Source organism: Haemorhous mexicanus, chromosome 1 (genome assembly GCF_027477595.1).
Source record: "Haemorhous mexicanus isolate bHaeMex1 chromosome 1, bHaeMex1.pri, whole genome shotgun sequence".
NCBI classification, from domain to species: domain Eukaryota; kingdom Metazoa; phylum Chordata; class Aves; order Passeriformes; family Fringillidae; genus Haemorhous; species Haemorhous mexicanus.
In genome coordinates, this window is record NC_082341.1 from 96,383,840 (window position 1) to 96,396,592 (window position 12,753).

The 12,753-nt window shown below is 38.5% G+C and overlaps 1 protein-coding gene across 5 annotated transcripts in view; it reads right to left on the reverse strand.

Moving 5' to 3' along the window:
• Positions 1 to 12,753, reverse strand: part of FHOD3 (formin homology 2 domain containing 3) — a 373,180-nt gene that overhangs the window by 124,211 nt on the left and 236,216 nt on the right. The window lies entirely within an intron of this gene.

The following is a 12,753-nucleotide window of genomic DNA, read 5'->3' on the forward strand; positions in this document are numbered from 1 at the left end:
GCCACAAGTAACAAAAGGGTGAACATCCCACCCCTGCATATTCCCAACATTGCTGCCCAAAGCTTGATGTATACAGAACTCACTGAGCTAATAAAGCATATCTTTCTTTATTTCTCAACACATTTATTTCTTCCTTCTGCTCTGAGACTTTAATCCTGTCAAAATGCTGTATGGTGGGATGATTTCCTCCTTGTGCTTTCTTCTCATAATGCTACTGTTTAATCCCTAAATTATTATATAGACTGATCTTCACTATTAAACACAACTAGGAAGGAAGTGTGTTTAATCTCCAGCTATCCCACCCTGTCACAAAAATCTGTGGTTTACTGGACCTGAGCATTCTGCCTGCAAGTTTTCAAACTCAGGTTTTGGTACATCCTTAGGAGTGAGTGTTCATTGAAGACTCAGTATTGGTAAGATGGATCTACTAGAATTCAATAGCCAAACTATTCTATCAATTTCACCTCAGAGCTCCCATTTCCAGAGAGGATCACTTGACTAAAAGAGCTGAGTAAGAATTTTTAGGAATGATCAAGCATGATTACTTGTCATGATCATGTGAAGAACCAACTCTTTACTTGAGGGGAGGATTTTTTAATAGGCAGGGCTCTGCGTGCTGAGAGGGCTTTTACTGGGGGAATTGATACTTGTTCAAATTTGCTAAACTTTCAATCTAAATAAGGGATTATTATACAGTTTCTGTCAATACTGACTAATGCCCATTTCCAAATTTTTTTTAGGTCCTCTCAACACAACTCTCCTAAGAAGCAAAAAATCATTATTAATAATTTCATAGATGTACACATGGCCACAAGACAGTGATTGTGTCTATATTCTAAAAAAGACTGCAAGTGCAACAGGCATAGACTCAATGTACTGCACCTCATTTGAAGGTAATGAGCTAAAATACAGCTTGCTGCTGTTTACACATAGTTCAGTGGGAACTGTGATCCCAGCTATTTCCCTAGTTTCTTGGAGTTTACCCACTCATGCAGAATTGAGCTTAATGCCTGCAATGGCACTACTAGCAATGCAAAATATTCTGCTGTTGAATTTAGACTTTTTTTGGCTTTATTTGTTGTCAAATTGCTGAATTTTAGGGCTGACAGCCAGGAAATCTCAGTGACAAATCTGACCAGGTCCCTTAAGACCCTTGGTTAGTCTAATTTGCAGTTGTACTACTGCAGTGATGCTTCATAGATACATGGGGTAGTCAAATTAAAGGAAATTGAAACCTGATAACACAACAAATCACTTCCCCACACTTGCACTGTACATCCATGTATTTGCTTGTCAGGCCAACACCATGGTGTTGCTGGTCTGCAGTGACATTTCTCTTAGGAATCAAGTTCAATTGTTTAATAAACATACTGAAAGAATTTCCAAAAAGTCACCACTTTCTTTGTAAAGTTACTTTGTAAATAGGAGTTATACCAGATTACTATAAACTATTCTAGCATTAACATACTTCCCAGATAACCATTTACATACTACCTACTAATTTGATTAGGGGTTTTTTCCTTAGAAAGGAAAGCTTAGGTATTACTTTTGTTGGTTCTTAAAGCCTCAAGTCTTGGCCATGTGGTGACAACGGGATGAATTCTCACAGAAGTGCTGCATGGCAAAGTTCCCATATGTCTCCATTTGACAGCAATCAGTGGGGGACACACCAGGCTTAAGTCTATTCTTGCAAATCTTCTTCCAGGAAGAAGAGCCTTTGGCAGTACCTTTGCTCAGATTTTGCCTGCTGGCCATATCAGGTGCTGCAATAAGGAGCTGGTCCCTCTGCACCTGCCATGCTGCAAACCCTGTGCAGCCTCAGGGCAGCCCACTGCACTTGCACCAGAGCAAAACTCAAGCTGGCTGATTTCAGGTGCTATCTGCAGGTATTGGCTTCCTGTGCTTAACAAGCTAACAGATGGGTTTGTAAGGAATAAAAGCCTCTCAGAAGCAGTCCTGGAGAAAAGGAGTGATTAGGAAAGCTATGTTTTGCTTACCATTTAGGTCCTAGAAGGACACTCTAAGTTCAGTTCATCAATCTGCAAATGTTCAGGGCTTATCCAGCTCCTCAGCAAAGAGTTAATCAGCCCTGGAAGTGGATGTGTTTTCTACTGAGGGTGCATACCATGGCTGCTTTCTTCTTGCACCACCACAAACACTAGCTCTGAGAAAACCTGCATTAAAAACAATGCTGTTTCCTTAACAGAAAATGGCATTTAGGACTCCTGTGGGCACTTTTAAGCCTGCCTGCTGCTCTGGACACTTTGGGCAAAGACAAAAGCAAAACACTGCAGTCCTAGACTAAGCTGCACAATGCCTATGCTGAGGAGTTACCTAGCTACCCATGACCCACACAGTCTTTGTGCTCATCCTGCAGTGCTTTTCTAAACTGCATTAACAGTGCTTCTTGACAGGAGCAGGCAGTCATTGAGCAGCTGCACTGCCCCTTGGAAACTGAAGTCTTCAGCCAGCCAAAGCCCCTCTGAGACATCTGATAACCTGTCACACCCAGACACAAAAACAGTCCAGAGCCTAACATACTCACCCTAAAATCAGCTCTAATTATCCACTGTGGCACCAAGCAGTCTCTGAAAGGTTTGTTCAGGGATACCTGGTGGCAGGACCCATGTGATGCACAGGGAATTTTTTTTATTATGGCCTCCAGTATGATGTCCAGTCTGTTAAATGTTCCCTTTGTGACCACCTGTGGGCCATTTGTGAGTAACTACTGGACTGCCAAAGATTCTTACAGCTTCCTGTGCGAGTTCTAAAATGTGTTTGCAGGACATACCTTTTCAATTAATTATATAGCTAGATTGTAAATAAAATAACTAAATCTCAGAATTGGAAGACTGCTATACAGGAAAAAACAGCAGCAGTTCACTGATTTTCTTGCTTCCTTTTGCAAAGCCATGGAACTTTTTGCCAGTCACTGTAATTTCATTTCACATGATTTACCCAGGTGGCACAGCAATTGGGGGCAATAGAAACAAGTTTCATATTTCATTCACAAGCAGGTGAATCACGAATAATCTGAATCGTGGTTAAAAATTAATGAAAACTTCTAAGACTGTTTGTGGGATTTTTTTCCTTGTACTCATTTACTATTGAAGAGGGGAACAACTGCTTTCTGAGTCTGATTCAATAGCCACAGTTTTGTTAAAACCCATGGGCCAATCACACTTCTATTTCAAACAGGACTAGAAAGGCAACAAAAGAAGTAGATATGCTAGTTCAAAAAAACTAGTTACTGGCTACTAGTTACTGTTACTATCACTTTGCAAACATTGGTTGTCCTAATTAAATCCAAATTTCCATTTAAATATTGCTGCTTAGTTAAAAGGAAGGCTCATTGAGGCAATATGCATACTCACTGGCTTGGTAAAATAATTTTTTAACAGTTTTGAGATTAAATCAGGATTCTTGAATATCCAAACACTGAAGCATCAGAACTTCTATTAAGCTAGAAAATAAAGTTCTTGTTGTGTTTTTGTATCATGTACAAGCCAATTTATAGAGAGGAAATTATGTTAGCATCTTCTGGCTAAAGATAAGAACAAGCCAGCAATGTAAAAGGAAGGAGAAAAATTATAAACCTTTTCCCTCTGACTCGCTTTACCTTATACAGTGCAGTTTGGCAATCCCTTTCCCTTTTATCTCTTTATATTTAGACAATTACAGACTCAGACAGGGATACCACACAACAGGCTGCAAAACTCATGTCTCATGGAAGGGCTTATCGCAGTTGTTAATCACTTGTCTGGAAAGGCTTTAACCTTTACAAGGAATGTTGTCACAAAGTTCATTGACTTAGAGACCAAAGCAATATTTGTAGAGTTCAGACTGAAACATTCCAGATTCAATTATTTTTTCCTTTTAAAAAGGAAGAAAGTAAAAAGGAAATTGAATAAAAATATTTTACTTGGGGAGATGTAGCTGCTTCAGAGTTATGCTACTCAAATTTAAAGGAGAAATAGGCATTGAATTTTTAAATAAAGATTTACTACAGCCAAATCCTCTGAAACCTAATCCAGGTGTAGACTTGGATTTACTGTAGGTCAGGTACTCATCCTTTTTGTAGGATACAGCCAGGCAGAGCTGCAGCTAAAGAAACAGCCAGTCCAAACAGTGTTCAGCCTGCCTGGGAGAGGTGCACAGGAAAGCTGGAACCCCTCTCTCTCTCCTGGGGTGCAAAGATGCCCCCAACTTCAGATCTAGTGCTGCAGGAAGAGCCCATTGGCATCCCACCAGCACCTGCAATTCGACTCAATTTAATGTTTTGCAAGGGAATAAAATCACCTACTGTTTACAACAGGAGTAAAGATCTTCCTGGAATGGAATGAACGTTTTATATATATATTTAAACAAAATACATAATATTAAAAAAAAATATAGTGTATCTATATAAAGCCACTATTTATTATAATAAACAACAAATATATAAAATAAATATCAATGCTATATGGTAATATAATAATATATAATATTATTATAATATATCGTTTTTCTTTGTAATAATAAAAAAAAAAGTAAATATAAATAGTGAGCTTGAGAGAATCTCGGAGTAATAATTTAAGTTGGAATGGCCCTGATAAGATTTTCCTTCTTATCTTAGGTGAAAAAATCCAGTTCCTTTCCTCATATAACGTGCTCTACCCCATGTGACCATCATGGTGAGCCTCACTGCACTTGCTCCAGCAGATAAATACCTGTCTCATACTGAGGAGCCCAATACTGGACTCCTGAACTCCTGATGCTGCCTTATCAGCACCAAAGAGGGAGAGGCACTTCCTTCAAATTGGTGGCTACGCTCTCACCAGCCGAGCCTGGGATGTGTTTGACCTTCATTCACACAATGGCACCTGCTCCAACTCATATTCTCTTATTCAGAACAAGTACACAGAATCAAATGGTGTGATGCTAAAAGAAACACCTGTAACTTTCCCAGATTTTAAAAAGAGAAGGAGTAATGGCTTTAAACTGAAACAGATCATAGTTATATGTTAGGAAAAAATTCTTCACTGTGAGGGTGGTGAGGCACTGAAACAGGTTGCCCAGAGAGGTTGTGGATGCTCCATTTGTGGAAGTTTTCAGGGCCAGGTTTGATGGGGATTTGAGTAAACTGGTCTAGTGAAAGTAAACCCGGTGGCTGAGGTGTTAGAACTATGTGATCTTTAAGGTTCCTTCCAACACAAACCATTCCATTGCATGATTCTATGACATCCCACTATTTTTTAAAATTAGTATTAAATTTTCTGCAATCTCTGCAACAATGCCATTTCAGTATTTCACATGCTGCCCAGCTGTATTTATGTAAAAGAATGTCTCCACTGCATCCAAAATCTTAGTGAACCTTTCCCACATCTGCACTGCAGAAAGCAAACCAAGGGCTCCAGCACTGAGTGCACAAGCAGGAAGAGCAACCTCTGTCTCAGAAGCATGAAGGGCTGGCTAAACATCAAAAAGAGCCTTAACACCTACAGCAAGAGCTTTGGAAATATGAGTGGCTTACATAACCCAGACAAAATTGGGCCTTGAGATGACAAACAAGTAAGGGGAAAGACATTAGGGGGTAAAACATTTGAAGCTCCCTAATACGAGGATTGCAAATGCTTTACAGAACATAGAAACAACCCAAATTCTTTCTAGTTTCTCTCTTGTCCAAAACTGATATTTGAGGTCAGTTACTTCAGTCCAAAAACAGATGACAAGTCTATTTAGTGATTCAGTTCCTTTTCATTCATAGTTCCTGAAGGAAGAATGAGATCCTTTTGTGTCACCTATGCCAAGAACTTCCAATTAGCCTTATTTTCCATCAGAACTTCAAAGCTGCATCTTTAAAGACGGAAAATTTAGAAATTCAAATGACCTACAGAATACCAAACAAAAGTTTGTAAATGAGTGTCATCTTCCTTTACCAGAAGGAAGAAAGAAATTATATGTGCTGTGGCCCTAAAAGCTGCTTGATGGACCACAGTGAACATGTGCCAATTCCTCCACCTGCTTTTCAGGGAGGCAGCATCTGCCCGAGTCACAGGGTGTGTCACAGGGAGGATCACAAAGCTGGGAGGCAACAGTCAAGTACAGTGTGCACAAAGCATGTGAATAACCCCCCTTCTAGGTCCTGAATACTGTGAACACCTCGGCATTTTATATCATTAGGGATTCAATTATTAAACAATCTATGTTTCTGTGGGTTGGTGTACAACAAATAAGAATGCATGCGATGCCATATCTATATTTTAAGCAATTTTTAAAAGTTTTATATATTAAAACAATGCCAGATTGCATTTTAATATTCAGCCATTTTTCCTCAAATATTCAAAGAAGGATGCTTAAATAAGGCAAACAAACTGTTGCTAAGGGCTTTGCCAGTTCAGGACTGAAGCTGTGAAAGGAATTAGATTGAGTTGAAAACCCCTATAAGCTTAGATGCAAGAAGCTCCAAAATCATCAGTTAAACAACAGTCTTTTTATTCTGAATGTTCCTTTAAGTTTTTTCCTCTACAGAATGTGTAATGCTAGGAATGGCAGAGAAATACATGCATTTACTATTCTGAAAATGAAATTTCTCAGAACTTTGCAAACATACTGGGTAATGATTACATGTTCTGCGCACTGTTACCTATGTGGTGTGCATCTGTCCTTTATCTGTGGTGAGACTTCTGACATGAAGACAAAGAAGGTCATTAAAAAGAAATTAATCTGGCCTACCAACAACACACAGGGATGGGCAAATAGTGATTAGTGAATGGTCAACAAGAAAAAAAAAAGGCTCATGCTTGGAAATTACTATGTACACCATAAATCATGGTCCAGAAGAAGAAGGGAGAAATACGAAAAAAACATCCGTACACAGAAGCAGGCAACTCATACAACAAATCAAAGCCTACCGCAGGTCAAAGTGGCACTCAGATGAATACATGCAGTTCTGATGGGAGCTTTGAAAGAATATGTTTGGAGTAGAAATCAGCCCTGTGTTAAGTCACTTCTAATGAACTTCCAATTTCTCTTGCACCAATTGCCACATCAGACAGACATTGTTTGAATAAAACTGAGGCAGCAGTGTTTGGAACAAGACATGAGATACTACAGGGGTTTTTTGAGTATTCCCCTCTCCTCCTTTTGGAATATCAATGACAATCTTGAAGAGGTGGGGAAGTGATTTTCTGCTCCCATAAAGTAGTCTAAAATGACTTTTTTGTTTTGTTTGTTTGTTTTATGACAGGATAAATGAAAGACCATTCACAGCTCTCCAGGACAACACACAAAGTGAGAGCAATCTCATTGTGCTTTTCCCCCCTACAACCAGACCAATCCCCCCATTGTCTCCCACAAGAACTATTCATTGTGTAAAAATCACACGTAATCATGGACCTAGAAAGGAGGACAGAGTAGGACTTGGAGATTATAGGACATAAAAGGATTAAACTTCTTTAGCCTCAGGTGACTTCTGAGCTGGTGTCCTTGCACCTTTGTCAGGGGCCCAACCACAGGCCTATTAGGTGTTACACAGTTTTAAATGCCTTTCTATTTGGCTTTTTCAGATATTGCTGAAACAAAAGGGTTTGGTTTCAATTAAAGTTTTAGTTTTTTCCATTGCAAAACACAAACCAAAAATATTTCACTGGAAATTTGCCATCAGTCTGTGTCCAGACTAGGAATTATGCTTCGCTTGTAAAGATTTACACTCAGATTTAATTTTCTTTCTCTCTTTAAATAGTTCAGTTTCATTGTATCATCTGTTGATTCTTTTATTAACCATTCCCAAACACTGGTATCTTTTAGGTCTCCAGGAAAATAAACACTATCAGTACCTCTAGCACTGTCTTCTCTCTCTGGATAAGGATTGTGATTGAATTATCTTAAATAAGGTATAAAACACTTAGCTTGAGAGAAACCACAGTAACATGAGAACCAATTTCTGGTTAGACTCATGCTTGTGTGTAACATGCTATCAAACATGATAAGGAACAGACCTCTTAATTCTCTTTTTGTCTTCTACAAACATGCACCTTATTTATGTCTAGCCCCAGTTTTCTAGCATTTTCCTGTTATGGATCATAGAGTAAGATTGTCTAGTAAAGTCTGTTCCTTTCATTAGATAACAAAATCTCGGTGGGGTACATGCTAAACTAGCTTTATGCAAAAGCAACAACAATGATATATTATGATATGTATAATGTCATTCTAACACAACTTGGCATCTGGAAACATACTGCCTGACTAGGCCACTTTTTGGTAGTTCCTGCAAATCCATGACCTTAAAATCTGTAAGCCACAGTCAAACATGATGGGTATTTAGGAATTAGTCATATGTCTAATAAATAAAATGTGTGCTTCTGATCAGCAGAATAAATTAAAAATAGCCTTTTTTTCTCTTGAACACCACCCTGATGATCTGTTCAGCAATGGATGCAATAAGGAGATTTCATGTTTTGGTAACAGTAAGGTAAGTAGACAATAAGCTACAAGAGTTGAAGCCAAGCATCAGAATTCCGTATTAGAAATGAGTTTGCAAACTGAAATGGATCACAAGAATGGGGTTTGTGTGCCTGCATGGGGAAAAATGATTAAGGCCATTTGGCATGTCTTCTTTTTTTTTTTTTTTTCCTTATGACCGAGGAGTTACATGCAGAGCTTTCCCACCAGCCCCCTAAATTGATGTATGATTTTAGCCTTGAACTGTGCTGTCCTCAACAGATGGTTATTGGGCTGAACCTCTGGCAACCGGAAAGGTTTGAGAGATTGGCAGTTTCAGCAACTTCTTTTCCTTGGGCAGGGCCAAGTTGATATTTCCTTAACTGTGTTACAAAAAAAAATGGGAGAGGAAAAGAGTTTTTATAAACTTAATTGCAGATAGGACTTATCTTCACTCCCTGCTCTGAAATCCCCTTCACATCACACTCCTTTAGCTTTTGTTATACTGCTGAATGACATCTTGGTTTGAAAAAACATCTAATGCAATACAAAGTCACCTTACTCAAGACAAAAGGCAATTAATTTTAAAGAGAGAAGGGATTCAATAACCTATTACTAAGGCATCTCATGCAAAGCATGTAAGGATCTGACACTCATCTACAATTAATCAAGTAATGCAACAGTTCTGTGATGCACACTGTGTTTGATCACATTTTATGTACAGAAAAGCTGAAGTACTGTACATTTAAAAGGCAAACAGAAGATCTAACATTGCATCTTATTTCTTCTTTTAAGCCTCCAACTAAATATTTGACTAATGTGTGTTTTCAGAAATATTTTAAATTCCGAACTAAGTCTTTAGATTTAAGATCAAATTACTACTGTATAATTTTCTTGAGTGACTAGAAATTATGTAGAAGGAAGTCCACTTGCTCCACATCAATTTTCCATAGCAAACTACTTTCTTCCAAGACCCCCTCCCTATCATCTGATTTATATAGCTGGTGACCAGAAATTTCCTAATGACAGCAGTAGAGAGGGCTTCATAAGCTTCACTATGTTTGATATGGGAACTGTGTACAAAGCAGAATATCAAAACTCTAATATCTTTAATTTTCCTCCTGGCCAGTGCAGAGTGGCTCAAGTAGAGCTCAGAGGTCACCCTGTCCCTGATTGCGAAAGCCATCACCAATAAAATGAATTAATTACGGTCAAAACCAGAGGAAAACAGAGAAATAACAGAACTGTTAGACTACATTCTCTTGGAGCCTCTTAAAAAATTAAACCCACTGAAACACACACAACAGCCATGAGGAGCACAGCCTTCTCACCCCTGTTTCCTTAGGCAGCTGTGCTGCCCCTCCCACTGCCTACTTCTGGACTCTTTCCTGTAACTATAGGGTCTATCTGCCCACTGCCCTGTCACACTTGACAGTAATGGAGTTATGTTCCTACTCAAGTTGAAAAAGGCATTACAAAAGACCCCAAGATGGTAATCTCATAAGAGAAAAGGAACTTTCCAGTCATTTTGAAAGGGACCCAGCTAGAAAATTAGTCCTCAGTCCTCAGCCTTCCACCAGCCATGCTGCAGGCTGCCATTTGCACAAGACAGCAGGCATGGGACACACAGCAGGACTGAGCCACCAAGAGCATGTAGCATGGCAAGGAAAAAGCAAGGAAGAAGGAAAACAAAGATAACAAATTGTTTCATCAGTTCTACTGCTTATGAAACAACTTGCTAGAATTAGTGGCCTTGGAAATGTCCTGTTTAAATATTATCAAGGTTGAGTTCAAGGACCCTAGGGGAAAAAACTATTTGAGTTTGCCAGTACAGTGGAAAACTACCCTATTATTATTCTGTGGTTTTCTGCACATGAAATTAGTTCTTTCAACAGTTTCATTAAAATGCACTCATATTAAATACCCAAACTATGCCTGTGTTTAAATAACTTCTGAAAACAACTGTAATTTTAATGATATGGTTAGCAGTCCTTTCTTGACACTGTACAATCTTATAGACAACACTTTAACAGCAAAAACACAAAATCACAACAACCTATGAATAAAGTGTGTGGAAATGGTTGAAAACAGTATGTCAACAAGACTCCAAATTATAAAATATTACCTATTGCAACATCTTTCTTAAGCAATTAATTGTTAACAGGTTATTCTTTTTAAGCATCCTAAAAAGCAAATACTAGTGGTTGGAACTACTGAAATGATAAAACTGTTGAAAGAACACATATCACACATCAAAACATGGGACAAACCCACCACAAATAATTCTTCTTGAAAGAATATGTAATAGAGTAAAACTAGAAAAGGGATATATATATATATACACACACATATATATTCCACTTACTACTATAATGATAAAAGCACTACTGCTTCACTGTACATATAGACTGAAGATTTTTCTCTATTCTCAAACTTCTGAGTATTATCAGGCATAAAAATTAATTCAGAAGCAGAGGTTTGACTGCAAAACCAGACACACTTATTTAGCTTTGGATAACTTGCCAAATAAAGTTAATAAATAGGAATACTTTCCCCCCCAAAGAGCTGGGGAACATGTGAACATAACAGAAGTGGTCATATTTCTCCAGTTGGAAGAGGCTGCTATCCTCAAATCCAGTTCTCATTATCAGTCTAGTCCAGGTGCTTTTTTCGTAAATACAAAAAACTTCATGATGAAAACAAAAATGTAACAGACTAGACATTTTCAGCTTCCCACATCGTGGGTTTCTGTAGGGAGTGGCAGAATACTTCATGGAGACATTTAGAAACCTGATTTATGGGGACACAAGTCACTGCATATCAGCTAAGACACTGCTTAATTACACAGCCCTAGCAGTGTCATATTATTCTAACTCCTTCCTTTGCCAGAAGAGGACAGGGATGGAGATATTCCCAATTTTGGTTTTCATAAGTGCTAGCAAGTATGCAACTTCTGCACACAGGTGGACAACTGTAAGGATATATTATACTATTGTAGGCTTCTCTCAACAGGGATCTTCTATTAAAGTAGTAACTATTTTTTAAGAGCTAGAAAGCTCAGTGTTCAAAGAAATAATGTAATTCCTCTGTCTCAAGCTACCTCCTTCCTCTGACTTTTATCAACCAAACTGATTACATCCACCCCAAATTTTACAGCAAGTCAACCAAACATACAAATTGAAAATATGTATGGTTGGTTTTGGATCCCAGAAAGGTGACAGAGCTGGAAAAAGACTCCTCAGACTCCTGCTTGGATAAGAGAAATGGAATTGTTTCCATACAGCACTTCTGGTGATGTAGCAAAGGCTTACCAATACGGGCTTAACTCTAATCACACTCATGTTCAATTGTGTTCCAAAGGTCTGCAGATCAGATGAAGTTAACTTCAGCTTCACTAACCTCCATGTCCAGATCCCAACTGCAGTTTGACTAAAAGCAAATGCCTTTGTTACAACTCATAAAAAAGACCTGGCTTTTACAGTTTTCCTCAAAGTATAAAGTAAATGTATGTGGGTACCACTACAGCAGGAAAAAGAGGAGGAAGTTTGGGTGATTCACTTAAGGGTTGAGGTTGAAGGGGATCTCTCTGGAGATCATCTTGTCCCGCTCTCTGCAAAGCCACCTACACTCAGTTGTCCAGGATGGTGGCTAAAAATTAACAGATATAAAAAGCATGATTTAAAAAAAATGCTGATTCTTAATCATTATTTTAAACTATTCTTTATTTTTCAAAGCATGGTACTTGCAACTTATTTTCTGCCTCTCTCTCACATACCCATACCTGCTCCCAAACACACATATAACTGAAAGAGGCAAAAAATCTCTAACACTTTTTTCACCAGATCATAGAGATTACCTAATTTCACTCTAAAAAAGCAGTTCCACATATGTTAAGATTCAAATGCCCATACATTTACCCAAAATATAGTTCATCTATCATGTGAAGACAAGACTTTTTATGCAATGATACCCAGGTAGTGCTCTGGACAACAGGTGTGGTCTGGGATTACAGTAAAAATCTGTGATATTGTATGTTAAATGAATTACATTTTCTCAAGCATTTAAGAGAATACTGAGTGGTTTGCTCAGGAACCTCCAATGACTCAGGTTTTGTGTCTCAGGTCCTCAGCAGAACCACAGTAACAGCAATGCTCACTTTGGGTCTAGTTTGACAGCAGACGGAAAGGGATAGAAACATGTTTTCTATACAGCAGAATTAGAACATGGAAATGAAAAGTAGTCAAGGCTTGGAAACTCATGGTCAGAACTGACAGGTTCAGCAGGGCTTCTGAACTAACCCATCTGCAGGTGTGTAGTCTCCCTGCAGCCTAC